The sequence below is a fragment of the Rhinichthys klamathensis genome, unplaced genomic scaffold (assembly GCF_029890125.1).
Source record: "Rhinichthys klamathensis goyatoka isolate OS25496 unplaced genomic scaffold, OSU_Roscu_1.1 h1tg000308l_1, whole genome shotgun sequence".
Classification (NCBI taxonomy): Eukaryota; Metazoa; Chordata; class Actinopteri; order Cypriniformes; family Leuciscidae; genus Rhinichthys; species Rhinichthys klamathensis.
The window spans coordinates 1,027,373-1,043,174 of record NW_026606826.1 but is presented as its reverse complement, the minus strand read 5'-3'; the positions used below and the strand labels follow the sequence as shown (position 1 = coordinate 1,043,174).

General features: G+C 38.3%; 1 protein-coding gene across 2 annotated transcripts in view; it reads right to left on the bottom strand.

The window, feature by feature from the left end:
• Positions 1-15,802, bottom strand: part of foxo3b (forkhead box O3b) — a 38,533-nt gene that overhangs the window by 20,591 nt on the left and 2,140 nt on the right. The window lies entirely within an intron of this gene.

The window sequence follows — 15,802 nt, the reverse complement described above, 5'->3', positions numbered from 1 at the left end:
GCAACCTTCTTTCTGACACATTCTGTAACGTGTACACCCATACACGTACGCACACACATACAGTATGTCTACTCAATCACTTATCTCCATTCTCCCTGAAATAAAAATACCTATATTTATTAAATGTCTTAACTGAATTTAAACGGACCTCTGACACAAACAGCAGTGACTAAGGCCATAATTTGCAGTTTAAAATAGTCATCAGAAAAGGGAAGTAAGGTTATGTTCTATTTTTATTTGCAGACATACAGAAATGGCGGTCAGATCACAAGACGAGACGAAAAAGCCAACAGAGGAGTGCAGGATGTTTACTCTTTGGTTCCTCTTCGTCCATCTACTGGAATAATATGCGTTTACTCTTAAGATATGGCTGTCAGCTGACACTTCTTTTTTTTACTCTCAACTTGAGTTTCAACGAAACTCCTGTTTAAAGACTGTGTTTTTCTGACACAAAAGTTAGAAGCTCTGACTGTTGTTCATTACAATTATTTAAGCCATATAAAAGCATGCAGTATATACTCCAGTCATTTTATGAAAAAAGGTTGAACAAATTGCAACAGAAGCAAACTCAACTGATTTTGTATCCTCAATATGTCCTGAGTAAGGAAAAAAAAGCCCCGAAGAATCCCATTAGGGGAAAGTTTAGAAAGACTCAAATATATCCCATTCATACGCCTATTCATTCTTTTTCTCACGTGAAATTTTAACCTTTAGATATCATCATGAAAATCACTGAGTTGATTACTTGCATCAAGACAAACAAAAAATGTATTACAAGTTTTTTGAAATTGTTTGTTAACATGGACAAACGGTGCATAATATAATTACGTATTAGCTAATTTGCATAATTACCCAAACAGATCTAAACATTGGGTATAGCAGGTGAAAATGTTTTTTTGAATCTTGTTGACATATAACAGTAAAATACTTAATGTTAAGGTCTGAGTGGAACCCATTTAGGCTACCCATGAACATTAATACAGGAAGAAGTACTTTAGAAACCAGCCTTTATTAATTATTATTGCAGAGATGGGGTTTGGGCATTGAGTGCATTGTGTACGTAATTAGATTTTTTGATCCAGACACTTTTTATTTCACCTACCTTTTGTCTTCTGCATTCTCCTTAGCCTTGTCTCCTGTTCTTCCCTCAGACTCATCCCCCAGAAATAGTCCCACTGACCCAGCCCCAAACCCCATCTCTGCCATAATAATTAATAAAGGCTGGTTTCGAAAGTACTTCTTCCTGCATTAATGTTCATGGGTAGCCTAAATGGGTTCCATTCAGACCTTAATATTAAATAGTTTACTGTTATATGTCAACAAAATTCTACAATACATTTTCACCTGCTATATACCCAATGTTTAGATCTGTTTGGGTATTTATGCAAATTAGCACATATGTAATTAGATTATGCACGGTTTGTCCATGTTAACAAACAATTTAAAAAAAAACTTGTACGGTAATACATTTTGTGTTTGTCTTGATGTAAGTAATCAACTCAGTGATTTTCATGATGATATCTAAAGGTTGAAATTTTTACCCTTTTCACGTGAGAAAAAGAATGAATAGGCGTATGAATGGGATATATTTGGGTCTTTTTCTAAACTTTCCCCTAATGGAATTCTTCGGGGCTTTTTTTCCCTTACTCAGGACATATTGAGGATACAAAATCAGTTGAGTTTGCTTCTGTTGCAATTTGTTCAAGGTTGACCCCCATTTTGGCTTAAAATGACTGGACTCTTTGATTACTCTTTGATATTTGATTACATTTTTAACCGATTCAATATATAAAATCATAGACCTATATCTAGACATATATCATAGACATGCAGTATATCTGTCTATTCACATATGAATGGATGCGACATACAGGCAGACAGAATGATAGACATCCATCTGTTTGTTTGTCTGTTTATATGACAGATAGATACATAGAATAATAGAACGATGGATGGATGGACGGACAGACAGACGTTTTTCTATATTCAGTAAGGCAGAGTATATAGTCTGTAAAAAGTAACCGGATCACATATTTCTGCTAACAATATGGTTCTAGACACACTATTGAGCTTTGCATGTGGGCTGTATGAAATCTGGGCAAAGACCTTGTGCATTCAGTCTGCCTAACAACAGTGATTCATAATTCATTGAAGTGTAGAATGTGCCCACCAGGCTTTTAGTAATTTTGTACTTGGGTACGTGTGCACGTATAAGTGTGTGCGTGCTAACTGAGCTGGTTCACTGTAAAATGCACAGACAGAGATGCTCAGGAGACTCTTTGTCCGATCTTTTCGCTCTCTCCGTCTAGACATCCAGTGTCTGGAGATAGTGAGTTGATGTTTTCGCCTGTGCCAGGTTGCCTAGCACATGTGCGTGTGTGCAGTGGGAGCTTTTTAGACGGGACAGTTATTCACTGCGGGTAAGCTTAGCCGCTCAACAGACTTTCTGTGCTTTTTGTGGCACGCCTTAGGGACTTGAGCTAAATTCCTGGCCATGCCAGAGGGAAGTGCTTGAGAAGTACATGGGGCACTCTGAGGGCACAGTCGTTAAAGGCAGATGCAGAAGTGTAGTTTTGGACAACACTCAAAGCCTGATTTTCCCCCTCTGGCATTCCTTTTCACTCTTATTTTCACTGTAAATCCACTTCCTTCGAAAACACCACAGCTTTCCAAGTCGTAGGCTGTTTAGGTTGCCAACGGTACGTCTAGTTAAAAAAATGTGATTGATTGATTGATTGATTGATGTTTGAATCCTCGTGTATTTATATGTAATGGTTTGGGCAAACATTGGTTCAGAGGTTATGTCATAGTAACCGGCCATTGTTGACGTTCTCGGTGGCAGCAAGATTCTTTTTACAGGATTAAAAGAGTAACTGAGGCCACGAAATGCAAATCTGTTTGGCGTTACAGTACATTCAGAAAAGTTGTTCCAAATGTTTGTCACCAATCTGAGACTGAACACTAATGCGTTTAGTGTCGTTAATGTGCAGACTGGATTAAAGAGGCCTCACAGTCTACTCCTCCCTCTGTCCTCTCCTTCTCTCCCTCCCCCTCCGCTCTCTTCTCTAACTCTGAAAGAGAAAGCTGGAGGACTGCCAGAGTACGCGACCGCACGGTACACACACGAACACACCATGCAGCACAGCTACACACTGACCTACATATGCTTCCACTGCGCTGATTGAGTGTCCCACTGAACCTTCGAGCCAATCGCAGACAGGGGAGGAGTACAAGTCAGCCAATAGTAGCACAAGCTCTCACAGTCTCTATACAATTTTAGAGTTAAAGCAGGAACAAAAATGCTCGCCAAGAATGGAAATTATATATGACTACTTTTCTTGCAGCCCTTGGACAAGAGTTTACTATTTCAGAGTTCCCTGTGCAGGGTTTTGTTTTTCTAAATGATGGGGTACCTGACTGATGTTAAATTTGCCTGTTCACCACTGAGATGAAACCTCAGTGGACCATGAAGAGGGTAGTATTGGCCAATTAAAAATACACTCGGTATACCCTGACACACACAGAGAAACATGAACTCCTGTATAAATGCTCTTGCGCCCACACATATTCACCAAACACCAAAGCAGGGTCATCAGGAGGTCATATAATAGAGCAGTGATTCTTATGGGGTACTTAAAGATTTTGATTTGTTAAACATATCGAACAGAATTTGTTATATATATTTACAAGTAAAACATTTTAAATGCATTTTTTTTTCGAATTTAAAACATTATTTATTACATTAAAATAATTGATCATGATTAATCAGATTTATTTTCTGTTCCCTTTTAACAGAAAAGCAGCCTTGTGTGGAAGATTATACATTTAATTGAATGACACTACCATTCAAACGTTTGAATTCGGTAAGTCTCCTATGCACCAAGGCTGCATTTATTTGATCAAGAACACAGTAAAAAACGTAATATTGTGAAATATTTTTAGAATCTAAAATAACAGTTTTCTATTTTAATATGTTTTAAAATGTAACTCATTCCTGTGACATCCAAGCTGAATTTTTATTCTAATAAAATCATTGTAATATGCTGATTTAGTGTTCAAGAAACATTTCTTATTTTCAATGTTGAAATCAGTTGTGCTGCTTTATATTTTTGTGGCAACTATGACACCTTTTTTTTCTAATCTTTGATGAATATAAAGTTTAAAAGAACCGCATTTTTTGTAACAATGTAAAAGTCTTTACTGTCACTTTTGATTTGTTTGATGCATCCTTTAAAAAATCTTAAATGGTAGTGTATATTAAATATAATATATAAATTACAATAACTACTCATCGTTATTTTTTTTTCAGTAAGAGTTGTAATTGCATGATTACACATCTTTTGTATAAGTTACATTATTTTGTAGATTATTATTTATGCTACTTTATGGGTCTGATTTTTGCCTAATTTTTTGTTGGCAGGAGGCTGTAAGGATATGCAAGACAAATAGATTGGAAAACATTGTCACAGAGCTTGAGTCCTGACATCCTCAAATTCTCATCCTGGTCAGCAACTGGTAGAAAATCACTTTCTTCATTATCTTTTATCTTGGCTGTTTTTATCTGGAAGAGTGTTTATATCTGCCTTTTTCCCTGACTCTCTCCACCTCTTTTCTTTTTCATGGTGTAATTTCTCCCTGGATTATGCAATCTGGTGTGATGCATGGTGTGATAGTGAAGCTGATGTAACCACACAGCAGATTACACTATGATCCTTGGTTTAATCTCCGCTCGCTCTCTGTACATACACACGTTGTACACCAAGTCAGCTCATTTGACCGGCCACCTGACTAAGCCTCAAGTTTAGAGACTAATCCTCACACTACACATCACACACCACTGAAAAATTGCCTTTACAACACATACTGTCTACAACATGCCTATATCATTCACAAGTCTTGTACAAAACAACATTGGTATATTAACCAGAGGTTGTAAGTTGACTTAAGAGGTTGACGAACACTGCAAAAATAACACTGTGTCTGAAAGCCTGGCTGTTCCAAGCCTTTGTGTTCTCCTGGAAAAACCTTGGAGCCGCTGCACAGCTGCAGGAAGAGAGAAAAAATAGAAGGGAGCAAAAAGCTGGGTGGAAGAAAAGGAAAAGTAAAACAAACAGGGGGAATAAGTGGGGAGAGGAGAGACAGGAAAGGCACACTAACCCATATTTACTGTGCAGCGCTGGGAGGGAAATAAATCTGTAGGGAAAGGCAACGACTTTACCAATCATTCATACCAATAATACACACACACTCATATGTGGCACTGATACCGCAAATGCTAACACACGTCAGCGCCATATTCTCACTCGAATCAATCAGTCTAAAAGCCCTTTCAGTCGAGTGGTGATGTCATCCCCAGCTAGATCATCAGAAATCCTCTCCCACTGGAATAGTCTCTATCTATCCGTCTGCATCTTCTTCTCTCTCCATTTGCCATTTTCCTTTCTTTTTTAACGTGGCTTTATCTGAAGGGTGCACAATGTGGGTTGTGTACATCACCACATTAATTGTGTATCCTTTTAGCATTTATTTTTTCAAGTTTTAAGATATTGCACTATAAATTTACCAATACCAAAACATTCACAACTCACTGCTTTTTACACCACAGCACTCTGACCACCGTTGTTGTTGTACAGTTTCACTGTGTCCAAGTAGCACAAACAGTGTCGTTTGTATTCAAAGCAACGTCGAGACTGTGTGTTTCCTCAAGGTTTACACACAACATGGGAAAGTGTAACCTCGCACCCCCACCCACCCACCCACCCACCCGTTCACAGTAATCTGAGAGAAAGAGAAGGAGGGAAACTCAGATTAAAAAAAAGGAAGAGAGCGAAGGCAAGGGGCCTCTTTTTTGGTACCCATGTAGCCCCTTACTGGGCCTCTAAAAAGAGAGAAATAAAAAGCAGAAAACGAAGAGGATACTGTAACACCATAGACGCACAGACAAGTTCCTTTCAATTTCCCTTCACAGACAAGATCCTTTCAGCACTAATAATAAAAGATGTGTGTGTGTGTGTGTGTGTGTGTGTGTATATATATGTATACAGTGTTTCCCCTACCATTGTTTTGGGGGGGCGGCCCGCCCCCCCAAAACGACCCCCCGCCCCCCCTAAATTGCTGACGAAATCCAGTCATAAAAAAGAAATTTACTGTATAACGCGGAATTTCATGGAATTTGTCTATCTTTTGAGGAATAAATAGAAAGCAGTTCAGTATACACTTGAAATCAAATCGCGATGTAGACAAGTGTGTGTGGATATTAAACCACAAAGACAATTTAAATACGAATCCTGCTTGTTCTGTGTGAATGAATGGTGCCGCCGACGCGCAGTTACATTTACCACACACACACACACACACACACACACACACACACACACACACACACACACACACTGAAGCACATGTGACGCTTGCGCTGTTTTTTGGCCTATATGAAGACACAAATGCATAAACTTCCTCTCCAGGCTCTAGATCCACTCCGAAAGTCACTTCGTGATCATTTAACCGCTTCATTTGAGAAAAACTATCATCGTGACAAACACACAGAAACTCAAAAGGTCTTCACGGCAACCCGTCAAAATAAAAGTTCGGTTTAACTTGAGAGATATATTACCGTTGTACAGTAGAATTTAGATATGTCCCAATGTAATAATACACAATAAATTATCATCAAAACTGATTTTAAGGAATAATCCATGTTTTAATTTTAACAGTAAAGCTCATTGTGCAGCACGTTATTTGACAAAAAGTTTATTTAATGTCATATGATTAAAATTGATGATAAATGATAAAATTTGTGTTTTATGTCTTCATTTTATTACCAGAAAAAGCACAACACAGAATTAGTGTGAAATTTTTCTTCTTTTTTTTTTAAATGTTGTATACGTTTAATAATTCATAATACACTATTTCAATTAATTAGACATGCTTTTTGATTGCTAAAAAATTTACACCACGTATCCGTAACACGCCCGCTCCGCAACACTAGCAGTTTCACCCCCCCCCCCCCCCCCCCCCCCTCTGAAAAAAAATCCTAGGGGAAACACTGTGTATATATGTTCTCTTTCATGTATTCTTGTGCTTGAATGTTTAAATTAGCAAGGCTTAAATGAGTTTAGTTTAAACACAGATAGCCAAATGTGGTGTTCAGGTCTCACCTGCGCTCACGGGCTATCAACATCCGGGTGATGACGGTGTAAATGACTGATAGAGCATACGGCACTCCTATTGAACAGTTTACAAAGAGTGACTGTTTTGACCACGTTTTTTGTTGATCATCGCTGTTGTAACATATTGGGAAGCCAGAATGCGTATCCATCGACAAAAAACATACATTAGCTGAACTCTGTCTACTGGTTTTACGCATTGTTATTTCCAACAAACCATGTTATAGTTGCATCGTCAGATTTAAGATCAACATCGTTGCAAGTGCGTGCCGAACCGTGGGTGGAGAACGGTACGGAGAGTTCACGCTACATTACTGCATATGGTCACTCAAGCGCACATGCTTTCATCCACACAAAAAAGAAAAGCTCTCTCTTTGAAGCATATGAGCAAGGAAATGCATTACTGTTCCCAGAAAAGGGGTGTGTGCATTTGTCTGTGCCCATTTGCCTTTGTGCATGTCAAAAGCATCAACACACACCACAGGAACTAGAGAAACAAGAAGAGACAGACTTAGGGCCTCTTAACTACTCCTTAAAGACAAAGGGGTATATGAATATACAGTAGATTGTGTAAACTCTGTGAACCCTGCGTGCTTGGTTTGCGGCATTCAGAGAGCGTGAATGTTTGCGAGTGCAATCGACGAGGAGCATGTTTACTTATTAAACCCTGTGACTCTCCATGCCACTCAAGCAAACGATTACCATACACTACCGTTCAAAAGTTTGGGGTCAGTGAGATTCTTTAATGTTTTTAAAATACTTTTTTTTTTTTTTGCTCCCCAAGACTGCATTTATTTAATGAAAAATATAGTTAAAACGTAATAGTAAATATGTGATAGTAAAGTGTAATATTGTGAAATATTATTACAATTTAATATAACTGTTTACTATTTTAATAGGTTTAAAATATCATTCATTAATGCGGTGGAAAAGCTGAATTTTCAGCATCATTACTCCAGCCTTCAGTGTCACATGATCCTTCAAAAATCTTTCTAATATGCTGATTTAGTGTTTAGGAAACAATTATTTTTATTATCATTGTTGAAACCAGTTGTGCTGCTTAATGTTTTGTGGAAACCATGATACATTTCTTTTATGATTCTATCATGAATAGAAAATTCAAAGAACAGATTTTTTTTTAAAACTGTAATATTAGAATTATAAATGACTTTGCTGTTTGCTCAATTGTTAACAAATAATAGTATTAATTTCTTGCATAAAAAAAATCTTACTGACCCTACATTTTTTTAAGGTAGTGAGGTAAGTTCTCTAATCAAATCATACATTATTTAATATACATTTTATTAGTACTGAAATAAATGGATTGCTTTTATTTTTTTATTCTGGGATTATAAAGGAATGGTTCACCCAAATATGGAAATTCTGTCATCATTTATTTACCCTCAAGTCATTCCAAACCTGTATGACTACTGTACCTTCTGCGGAACACAACAGAAGGTTTAGAAACAACAAGGTGGGTAAATGAACAGAATCTTCATTTTTAATAACACAATTTTCAATTATCCCTTCTAGACTTCATGTGAACAAATTCTATGTAAGCATTCCGCATAAAAGCTGCACTAAAATACTGCAAGTCTTGCACATCAGAGTGATTTCTCGTTGTTCACTGTGTCCTGCAGTCTGCAGATTACAAACATGTGATGCATTTTGATTCTTCTGTGGATGTGTAAATACACATTCTGAATTATAAAATATACTCATTTTTAATGATTTAATTTCAAACCCCAATAATAAAACTTTTGGATCAATCCAAAATTGTTTGAGAAAGAAGCACAATTCATCAGTAAATAAGTTTTTTCTACCATCCATTATGTTTATGTTATGGTGTACTCAGACCTACTGTACACTGACTAGGTTGAAACAATATTTTTTTATGGAGAGGTAATGATTGGATATGCAAAGACAGATAGAGAATGATCTTTTCTGAGAATGTGAAATACAAAGGAAGAACAAATGAGAGACAGACAAACAGAGCAAGCAACATGTCAGTGATGGCAGTCTGAGTTAGACAGCACACGAGATGCCCAGGAGCTGTGGAGCGATTTCATGCCCCCATAAACACTGTAGCACACATATAGAGAATATAGAGAGAGAAACATGGAGAGAGAGAGAGAGAGAGAGAAAGGGGGAGGAGGGCAGGCAGAGGTAAATGGGACAAAACTGTGCAAATCTAACTAAAAATACAGACAACATTAGTTAGAGATTAGAACGGCTGTGTTCAAATGTGTGCCAAAAGGCATGTGCCACATTACTTTACCCCATAATGTTCCTGATATACTGCTTCCTCACTCTGACTGAGCTGGCTGATAACAAACTGCTGATGTGTCCAGCAGCTGGAACCATTGCAGACTTTACTGCTAAGTCAGCGCTTTGGCCCCATTCAGCTTGATCCACTGGCCTCCACTGACATCTATATCACCAGAACTGACCCAGGGGCAGGTTAAAGACAGGTGTGTAAACACTGAAGGTGCAGTGAAAAGAGATAAGCCTTCACTGATAGCGTGCAAGGCAATGGACTCTTAAAACAGATAATAGTCCTGTGCTGATGACCTCACCACCTGTAGAACATCTGATTGGCCTGTTATTTAGAACACACTGTATTGGTAAGAGGTGTTAGTTTGGTGCAATATGACAAACTGTTCACAGCAGTTCTCGGAAAAGGTTTTCAGTTTAGGAGTAATGCAGATTGAGAAACATTCAAACAAAGAGATATTTAGTGAGCAATCCAAAGGCCACAGTGATAAGGGGAAAAATCCCTAGGATTTAAGGTGGAAACTACCTACAATAGGGATTTCACAATGGGGAGAGCTACTCTGTGATTGTTGCGGTTACAGTTGGTTAGCATACTGTGTGAGGAAGGATAAATGAAAACTTTTAACCTGGCTATTCAAACCTGTAGCTCTGTAAAGTTACCGAAACTTTTGACTAAGTGTCAAATGTCATTCTATTTATTGGACCCATAAAATGTTGCCCTGGGTTCCAGTGATTTAAGTTTATGGCTGATACTGAAGCCATCATAAATTTGACTACCAAATTCACTGTGTGCATGTGGCTGCTGTGGTGTTATGTCACAGAAAATAAATTTGCTTAGTCAAGGAGGATCTGAAAGCCTTACATCATCACAGAACCATTTAAACACCTGCTTCACAATCGAAACAGGAACCGCCACACTCAATCTACCATAATCTGTGTTAATCAACCCAATCTTTTGTCTAATCAAAAGTCGACACATATACTCCCACGTACAAGCACCAAAATAGACCCTCTGCGTCACCAGAACCAGGCTAATAATCGCCCACTCCTGTCTGACAATGTTTCTCTGTTATCTTTCAAAGGAATGATACATGAGATCACTGACAAAGTATTTCCCTAAAACTATCATTTCCCTATGTTCACTGCAATACTCATTCACTACAAAGCCGCATCTGCTCTCATTACTGCTGGCTTTGTCTGGCCAAAAGCTCCTGACATAGAAATCTAGCTTTATTGTACTCAATTAAAGGCAGACCTGTGTAATTAGAAATGATGGGTCAGGGAAAAAAATTTAACTTTTTTTAAAAAAACCTCAGGTCAGAGCTTCAAGCTTGTATGCCTTTAAAAAACTTGGGTACATTAAGGGCACGGAAAAAGTGTGAAGAAGCACAGGCTGAACTAGAAATACATTCAAATGTGTTTACCGCAGCATGTGTGCTTCTAAAATGCCTCTGTAGTAGAACTACCCCACCAGGAAGTCTGTTTTAATCAAATGTTTTCAAATATGAAAATGTCTGCTGGACGAGGGGGGGAAGTGCATACTGTATGTACGAGTTAGAGCAAGTGATGTTGGTTGAAACTGTCTTGGGAAGCATATTGCATACGAGTACAAGGGTTTGCGTACAGTGTGCAGGGCGTAAATTTCATCATCGGCTTAATATGCACATAGCCAGATTTTTCTAACCACACTTACTTGGTGTGCTCAATTGTTTTGCACTAATTGGTTTGTCCAAGAGGTTGGCAACACTGACCCGGCCCGTTGTTTCACAAAACAACAACATAAAACTACTAAAGACGACAACAACAATAGATGCCAACAGCTCTAGTTTAAAAAAAAAAAGTTATTATTTTATTATTGGTCTTAACTTCTGGAGAGAAATAGCGCAGACACTGGAAAAGGACGAAACTTTGTAGTCTACATGTGTCAAGGGGATGTGTTCATGCACGCTATTAAATGGAGTATACTATGAAAGGCTATGCATTCGGCTGCACGCATATGGCAAGCGTTCACATCTAAACTAAAGTATACTTTAAGTTTTAGTGTAACCATAGCAAAACATCTATGACCCCCAGGGTTCCAGACTGCGACCATTTTTTGAGAATGTGTGAGTTAAAATTTTATGTGGGCGCATTTGTGCAAGTGCATGGTCATCAGAACTCCGTTGTATCAGCAGCTGCTGCACTCCGTATGTTCAAAATGAACGAGTACATCATGAATCCATTTTCCAAACCGTGTTTTTGACTTATCCTAAATCACTACGGTACACCTATAATAAGTGTTTATATTCTGACTATTTTATCCCGGGGTCGGCTCGGCTGCGGAGTTGCCCAGTGCCTGCGTGACTCGCCATAGACATTAATGGAGAGAAGTAGCTCCGGCTACAATGTTCTTCCGCAAGACACTTGCAGTTTATTTATTAACGAACGTACACGTCTTCACGCGCATTGCACACTGATGGTGAAATGCGCCAATTAGGAATTAAGTCATAATAAGTGCAAGTTAAATGTACAGTGTACGACATGTAAAAAAGACAAGGCTAACAATGTCAAGATCAATATTTGTGTAGCCTGACACGGTATTTTCACACTGCATTCGTTCCAGGAGCGGTGCGTAGCAGTGCAGAGATCGTTTACACACCGAGAATTAAAGTGACAGTGCATAGTTCGTGTTCAAAATGAGCACAAATTGACATGACAATGAAATTAATCATAAATGCATTTAATTAAATAAGATGTAGTAATCTCACCATAAATGCATTTCAATAAGTACTACTATTTTTCACAGTCATCTTTTAACTTTTAACTTTTTAATAGTTTTTTTGAGAATATTTTGATTTGATAGTTAAAAGATTAAAACATTTTGCTAACATGAGGTCTTGTCACTGTCAGTCTTTTTACATCAGTGCAAAATTATGGTATGCAGATTAAGACCACTATTCATCAGCATGCATTGATTAATCCCATGGCATGTAGCAAAAAAACCAAATCATATGCTGGTGCGACCAACTGAGAAAGTTGGTAGCACCAGTACAACCAGTGGAAAAGTTAGTCTGGAGCCCTGACCCCAGTGACACTCACTTCAAGATCTCTCACACACCTAAACATGACCAGGCATGTATAAAAGCACCAAACATCAACATTCACATGTGTCAATCAAGACATAAAACAGTGATTGTAGGAGTTAACAGTCATAGCAACTGCAAAATGTCTGCACATATCTCCTACACATTTTTAAACCCTCTTTAAAAGTCAGCATGAAATGAAAATCTATCCATTTTCAAAAAAAAAAAAAAAGAAAGAAGAATCTGGTTACAGGACTTCTCCAATCATATAGTCTGCTTAAACTCCACCCCTAAGCTTGCGTTTATCTGTCTCCACTTTTTTAGGTGCAACACTCACATCTCAAAATCTAATCAACAACCTATACAAAGAACCAAGTACCCACCCTACATTTTTTCTTTTTCGATAATCCATTACACTCAGAAAAACTCTGTCGTTACTTCGGTTTCATTGAAACTTTAAAGATGCAGATATGATGTACTTCTAGAAGTGCAATTTTGCACGTATTATGTGCATATATAATATTAATGTTGTATTTGTTACCCAACTCTCTTGATAATAAACAGATTACAAGAAACACTTAAAACAGACCACCTACGTCCTGGAACTGTGCCAAGTAAAATTCGCCGAATACGGACCCTCTGGAGGGTGACCGGATCACTTTAATCAGCGTGACTGAAACATTTCAATTGGGCCTAACGTGGCAGCTCAGCACATTAAGTGTTCCAGGAACAAAAATGGTGCAACACATAGTAGTAGCTTGTTCTTTTTATGTTACATAATCTGATTATATTTCAGATGTGAGATAAACAGGGTTACACAAGGTTCTAACATAGCATAGAGGATAGACAAGAGTCTAGTGGACAAGATTAAAAAGTTTAAAAGCGGTGAGCTGGCAAATGTGTGTGTGTGTGAGAGAGATGCTTAGGAGGTTTCACTTAAAAATTAATAAAATGACCTGAATTAATGCTTGAAGAAGTGAATAATTTAAAAGCTGACTTTTTTCAAGAGTAGAGTACATCATTTTGCATTAGAGGTATGATCTGGCACTGCAGGAGCTCATTGTGAAGGAGAACGATTAATCAGTAAAATCTTACCACTTGTACACCTGCAAAAGAAACCTTGAAGATTAATCTAAAAAATTTTGAACACATTCAAAACTTAATTCACATTCATACCCGATTGTATAACCAGATCATTAAAACACAGCATTATCCTGTAACATTCAGTGCAGAGAGTAGAGGTGGGTGCTGTAATGTCATCTATGCTTTAACAGTCACTCCCTCTCTCTCCCCTGCACAGTCACAACAGTATGTTCAACAGAAACAAAGGAACGCCTTTATGAGATCACATGTCATCCAAACCCTCTCATTAAAACAGAGAGGACCAGTGATCTGGTAGCCATAGTGATGCAGCTTCTTGTCATTTTTGCACCTGTACTTGACCATTCCAACCTTTGTGTTTGAATAAGACATCTTGAATAACGACTATTTTCATTGCTCTTTCTGTTTCTTAATTTAACTTCTATTCTGGGTTCTCATTCTGTTTGTTCTATCCAACAATTTTTGATTGGATGGACTCCAGATCTGAATGTGAACTTACTATCTTGAAAGAAAGGGAGGGGGTTTAATCGGACCAAATGATTGGAAAAGTCCGGCATATGTCACCAGAGAAAAGTCGTTTTACTGTAAGATTGAGATATTTTGATTTCAAAATTATGAGGTCAAAAAAAAAAAAAAAAAGAGAAAGATCTGAATGAATAATTTGTGCACATTTAAGATCATTAAGAAATGTAGGATTACTTAGAAACTAGATGGGGTTAATTTCCATTTCATGCCAACTTTAGCACATAAATTCAGAGCTGATGCTTTAAATGCATCATTTACATAATTTATTGTGTGTGTGTATGTTTTATTTAAATGCAAATGTGCATATTGGCTGGCAACTGCAGGAGAGCTTTTCTGTGGTTGTGTTAAAACCAGCACCCACACTCCGTACAAACAGATCAGCTTGGAGTCGTCAGATGTGTGCTGGAATGTGTAAATCTATCATATTTAGAGCTCGAGGTAACACGGGAGCAAATTTCAGTGGAACACTGTTAGACGTTTTTATTCACATATCAGAAACGGCAGCAGGTACTTACTGCTCATCCTAATAGAGACCGGGGTAGGTGTGTTTATTTGTGTGTACTCGTGCTAGAATTGGGGTTATAGTATTTGATCATAAAGCATGTTTGACTGACAGATAACATATTTTGCATAGCCGTTTGAGAAATATGATCATGCACATACACAGACCTGAATGTTAAATGAGTCGGGTGCAAACAGTTCCACACTGAGCTGGAGTCCGCATAGTTTGCCGTTGCCACAGACCCGGCAGTAACTCTCCTTTCACTATTATAATTCATGGCTATTTACAGCCAATGGGACAGGCAAGCTATGCCTCCTGCTGCAAACTCAGCCCTTGACCTTACACCCACAACCCTACCATATACCCCCTCCCCCAACCCACTCTAGCTCTGTAAGTGAAAGGCCCATATGTCTTATGCTGGCTATGGCCCATGACCATGACATTCCCTTTGAAGGCAGTCCTGCCTGCTGACGGCTAAGGAGAAGCTCGCGCCATTCTGAGTTGTTATGCAATTCCTAATGCCATTCAACACCTGCATAAACAGTCTGGGCAGCTTCTAGCGGGGGTACATTTACCATGCCAAGTTTTACATAAGCCGTTCTGCGTGTATATGAACATAAAGGCATTTGGATACATGGACATTTATTAGACTTGTCTCTGAGGATATTGTATTTTGGGGGTCTTTAACCATCTTTAACCAAGTCCATCTGATAGTTTTGTCACAATTTTTCCATACTGATCACGCCTAATTTGCCATTTATCTTTTATACTGGCATCCAAATAGTTTGTTTACAGGTGACGTCACTTGAGCTTGCTCACTGTTGAGTCACGCGCACGCGAACCTTCGAAAACTTTCCAGTTTTCTGTGCGTGAGTAAGTGTGCCAAACATGCCAGAACATGTGTTTCTGGTCGTGATGCAGTACAAGGACGCAGCACGAAATAAATGAGGAGGAGCATGACAGACACTTGCACACCTTGTGACACACAAATTCCCTAGCAAAGTGATTCTCAACCTAGATCCTTAAGGGGCACACCAATAGTACACATTTTGCATGTCTGCTTAATCAAATACACCTGATAAAACTCATCAGCTCATTAGCAGAGACAACCAAAATTTGTATTTATGGCGGGTCTTCAGGAACGCGGTTGGCACTGCTCGACCGGATCGCTT